Source organism: Pinus tabuliformis, chromosome 2_1 (genome assembly GCF_031772625.1).
Source record: "Pinus tabuliformis cultivar Carrire ecotype Pingquan chromosome 2_1, CPIR1, whole genome shotgun sequence".
Lineage (NCBI taxonomy): Eukaryota > Viridiplantae > Streptophyta > Pinopsida > Pinales > Pinaceae > Pinus > Pinus tabuliformis.
The window spans coordinates 103,752,153-103,758,108 of NC_142299.1; positions in this window are offsets into that span (position 1 = coordinate 103,752,153).

Here is a 5,956-nt window from a genome sequence, read left to right on the forward strand (position 1 = left end):
TGTGGAGAAAAATGAAGGAAAATAATGAAAAATGAAGAAAATAGAGGCCTCATTAATAAAAAGTCTTATGAGGATTAGTTGGCAAGCTTTTGCTCACACCTTTTGTCAGTTCAGTTTTGGAGCTCTCTCTTTATTCTCTCTCTCTCGCACTCTTGGACACCTAGAGTTTTCATGGAGCATTTGAGCATTGGATCAAGAAAGGAAAAGGAGGCAAAGATGAAGTAGAGATTAAGTAAGGAAGAGAAATATCAAGCACCTACAACAAGATTCTTTGTAGGTATTGATTTGCATGTGTGATTTATTTGCTAGATTTGGAATGCGTGGTATTTCATGTGGTTCTTTGCTATCATGACATTGGTTTTTCTAGGTGTGACAATGTTTTTAGCGTATCCTTTCCATTTTTGGATAGCCATGGTGTGATGGGGTTCTCATGTTTTGGTTGAGTTGGATTGTCGAATGGATTCGAAGTTGAGTGAGGTGGATCTCTGAATAAACAAACACATGGCCTAGTAACCCATGAACCGGATTGTGGGTTGTTGTAAAGCCATATTTTGTGTTGCCTCGGTGGGCCTAGGAATCCTTGAACAATGAATGGTGGCATATATAGTAAATACTAGAGGTGGCTAATCCTGGATGGGATATATGGTAAATCCTGGAGAGTGGAGTCTCAGTTAGGGCCTAGTGATTCAGTGGGGATTGCGGTGAATCTTAGAGACTAGGAGATAAGAAAATTCCTCACATTGTAGGTGGAGAAATCAGGTGGCATACATGCTTGTTTTGGCCTAGTGATCTGGTGGAGATCATGGTAAAGCTTGTTATTACATTTTTATTGTTTGGCCTAGTGATATAGTGTAGATTGTAGTAAATCCTGGTTTCTATTGATGAGGGTGAGGTGGTTTAGTGTCGGGATGCCATGGTTGGTTCTTTTGGTTTGAGTCTCACATTCATGCTTGGAATGTGGCATAAGGGTGATTGGCTGAAGAGAGATTTGGCTCAACTAGTATATGGTCGGGTGGAATATGGTAGTCCTATACCGAGTTGGATTTTGCATTCATTAATAAGAGGTTATTTCCTTAGTATCTTATGTGTAAAGGTACTAGTTTATATGAAGATTCTATGGATGATGTATCCTTGACATTTTTGTTGTTATTGTGTTGGTTATAAGAATGTATTATGACAGTGGATATGTATGGGTCTAATCATGTTTTTACTTGTAAATGAATGAACAATGTATCTATGGCCTAATAGATGACATTGCAACTAATGTGTTGAGGCATTAATGATTCTTAGCGATTCTCAAATAAGTATGAGATCCTTATACTCAGTTATGTTTACAACCTGTAACCTTCATGTTTGTGACATGTTTGTCGAACTTCATTTCATGGCTACTGGGGGTACATTCTAGTCCTTGTTGATGATTTTGCAAATTTATCTTTGTTCTGTTGTGAATTTCTTTTCTAAACCTGTCATTGAGTTATGGGCAGTGACTTGGGCTTTGGGCTTGAAAAGTGGCAAAAATCTTGGAGTCATAGGCACATGACTGAGGATAAAAGTCACCAGACGCATCCATGCGTTGCTGTGGGAGCAACTGGAGCCTCCCAAATGCACACTTTTCCATACAAGGGAGGGTACAGGGTTTTGATGCACTAAAAGCTCAGTGGGACCTAGGGACTGGTCATGGGGATGACTGGGAAGGCTTCTGAGTGTCCTGTAGTAGTTGAAGAAGGTCTGTGTGATGCGTTATGTTGATTCCACTTCCTTAACTGTCACTTAGGGAGTTGAATCATATCATAGTAGCCTCTCATCACATGTTTACGCCGGTTGGCTGGTTACTTGGGTTGATATGGGAGGAGGGTGTTACAATGATACCAATTGAAAACTGAGGGACATGTAGAGTTTGTACCAATTCTATTCATGGAAATAATATTGCTAGGATTAGTCAAATTCACAACTTAAATTAAATAAGGGTATTTCACCCAAGATGCAAACCTTTCATTTCCTCAACAATCTTTCTTCCCGAGGTTAAAAATTGTTGCCTGGTACTACTACTAAAGCAACTCCCCTTGAGTCAGTGCTCTCTAATCTCCTACATTTTCCTTCTTTCTTTTGTAGAGGGTATGATACTGTGGACTTGGTTTTAACTTTGAGCCTCGTCATACTCCATAGCTCTACCGCAACTCATCTTCTTCTTACAACCTAAAGTGTTGTGAACAACCCCTAGAACCATGTTGGCTTCACTCTCCTCTCTCTTGGAATGTTGATACATTTGAAATAAATAGATTTATTATTGTTGTAATCAACAATAAGGCTTCACTCTCCTCTCTCTCCTTTTAGTTTCTTACACTTGACCTATTTGGACTCACTTGAGGCCATTCTCTTCTTTCAATGAAGAGAAAATGAGGATCTACTCCCCCTGAGTAGATTATACCCTTTTTTCTTCCACATCTTCATTGGTTGAGTCCTGAAAAGAACATTCTTTTCCAGCTTCGTATTTTCCTCTCCTTGGGCCTTACCTTGACCATGCAGGGTTAGAGGGCACTTCTCCTTTCTCTCTTCCTTCTTCACCTAGACATTGTTTTCATTGCTTTTCCTCTTTGCCTCCAAGGAAGGGTTAATTGGGTTGCTGCTCCATTTCCTTACCTTAAGCTTATGCTCATTACAACTAGCACTTCCAAAGGTTTTTACCACCGAGATATGAGAATCATTCCTCTTAATATTTCTATGGTTTCTCTTCAGAGAAGAATTAGCTCATTGATGATTTCTTCTTCTATTTTTTAGCATGCCCCCTTTACACATAAGTCTTGAGGAAAAAATTAGCTTCCTTTGTTTCCTTCAATGGTTAAGCTTCTATATTAACATGCATATTCTGAGAGGATGCTTCACCCTTCTATACCTACAATTTTATGCCTTGTGCCCAAATTGCCACAATTGTAGCATTCAATATGGCTTAGGAATAGGGAAATGGAGTTTTGATTTCTTACAACATTTCCACTATACCTTTTCTTGTTGTAATCATACCCACTCAATGACATTTTTTTTTTTCTTGGGTCATTAGCACCCAACCCATGTTTATTTCTTGCATCCCATCTATAGTGTATGGCTTTATGCCTGTAATTTTTGCAAGAAAAGCAATATCCGTCAAATGGCTTTTGAATATTGAAGATACCTTTTGTTTGAGGGATTTGTCCTTGATATGGAAATGAATTTTGTTGGTTCTTCATTCGTTCTTCATGGCCATTTCGATTTCTACCTTGAGCTTCCCGTTATTGTTGTTGCCTCTTCTGGATATTACTCTCTCTTCATTGATGTTGTTACTCAAAATCTTGTTATCGCTTCTTCTTTTTTCATTGTTGTTGCTTACTCCTCTGATTATTCATCTCTTCTCCTCTCCTTTGTAGGTGCTCCTTAGAGCTATGAATTTCTTTCCTTTTTTGTTGTTGTTGTCCAACACCTTATTTTTCTTTAAAGTTGTTGGGACCTTCAATTACCTCTGTTCTCTTGGAGCTTGATTCTTCTTTGAAGCCCAAACCAACCTTCATGAGAGGGGGTCTTTCCTTACTGATAATCTCATTTAAGATCCCAAATCCCTTTGAAGCTTCTGACCTTAAGGAAACTCTTTAATTGAATTTTCTAATTCATGTCTCAATGAGACTACTTCAGCTTGTAGTCTCTCATAGTGAGATTCCTTCACATTCAGCTAACTTGTCAGCCTTTCATTTATAATGTTGGCTTCCTCTTGCTAAGCATGAAGGTTAACAATTGTTTAGATCAAATTTTCATTCTCAAGCTGATAATTTTTCACCTTATCCTTCTACTTGAGATTTTCCTCAAATAGCTCCCTAATATCTTTTAGAGAAAAGATCAACTTTTCCTAAAATAGGTCCTTTCATTTAGATCCTTTTCTTCGCTATCATAGATGCTAGAAGAATCACCACAGAGATATAAATTTCTCTATATGTCCATAAGATCTTCCTCATTTTCGTCATGGAATGTTATTTCCTCTTCTTCGAAGGTACCCTCGTTAGCTATTGCTACAAGTGCAGGTATATCTTCATCATTGCTAGATGTATATCTATCATTTTCTTCATAAGCTTCATATACACATATAGATGATAAATGACCCATTACTTTACATTTATGACAAGACAATAGCTTACCTTCTTAACAACATGGCCTATCTTCCAGGTCTTCTTCTTCACCTTTGGAGTGAATATCAATAGCTTGTTCATTTAGAGAAAGGTCTTTGATCTATTGAGCTTCTTTCCTTTGGGATGTAGTCTTCCTCTTTTTCCTTCTCTTTTTCCTTTCATCATTTCTAGAAACAACATCTCCATGTTATGGTTTTCTACTTAAGTAGCCATGTTCTTCAAATTTCTCTTGAGATTCATGATGTTCTTCTCCTATACACAATGAATCTTTTCCCATATTTCTCCTACAGAATCACAGTGTATTACTTTATCTGAATATGAATCTGATAGCCCTTTCAAGGGAATGCTTTTGGCTTCTTCATTGTGCTTACGCTTTCCTCCATTAAATATGGAGAACCATACATCAATATCCAAATCCATTAATTAGGCTTCCATTCTAACATTTCAGAGCTCATAGTCTAATGCATTAAAAATGGGACTCCCTTTGGTGTAAGCCAAGTTTGATTAGCATGTTTCCTTTTGATATACCTTCAAGAGGTTAAATTATTCGTGAAGGAACCCTGCTCTGATACCAATTGTTGGAAACAATGTTAATATTGAGAAGGGGAGGGGGGTGGTGAATAAGTACTAAGACTAATTTAACTTTTATACCAATTTATACTTTTCACATTCAAACTTGGCAACCAATGTGACCATCAACATCATATCATTTAATAGTAATACAAATCAACACATGAACACACACACCATGAACAACATACACATAGCACACACATGTTTAATGTGGAAACCCTTCCAGGATAAAAGCCACCAAAGTTTGTTTTATTATGATGTAAATATGAGCTCCTACTATATTACATCATTATTTTTTAGCACCACTCATAGGAAGCACCAACTCCCTTAGATTTTTTACTAGCACCCACTAGCAAGAATCACCAACTCCTCTTCTTCCGTAGACACTTGATAAACTTACCAGAAGCACTAACTGAAGCAACAAATTCATGGATTTGTTGCAAGAACCAACTTGAAGGAGACACAAACCCCCAAGATCTACTCAGACATCCACTAATATGGAAGAACCAACTCCCTGTTTTGTGGGCTCCAACCCACACTCAATAAGGAAATCGATACCCTTTGTAAATGGCAGCGACTCTGCCTATTTTCAACTTTGCATTTTTCAGCTCTCATCCCTCTTTTTGTCTCCATAACACATGATCAATACTCTTATCTCATCAACAACCTTCACTCATGTTCAATCCATGCAACAATAATTCAACTCAACTCTCAACCCTCATTCAATCAACACTCAATAGCTTTTGACCCTCTCTTTTGCACAGGAATGCTCGACCTCTTCTCAGCAGCGCACTTACACACCCAGAGTACTTCAGACGAATCTCTCAACATTGTTGCATACCCTCTCATTGAACAACTGCAATCTGTGGTTTTGATCCTATGTTGCATACGAAACAATTTTGTCTCTTTTTTCAATCACACTTTGTCCCAAACTTGTTATTCAACATGATTCTCCATTCTATTGTTACATCAAAATACTTGGCCACTGCAACAACATTAAATATGAGAATGGCCTCCTGTGTGTTTCCCATACTGAGAATTAATTCTTAGTCAATATGTAGACTCAAAGGGCTCCTCTATTGAATTCAACTTGTAATAGTAGCATGGCTCTTCAATGCTTAGGACACAGTTTTTCATGGAAATTTGAGCTTTTGGTATGATCTTCTACACCCAAATTTTTTCATTTAATTCTTCATAACGTGCAAGGAAGATCAAGGATGGCTAATTCTATTCAA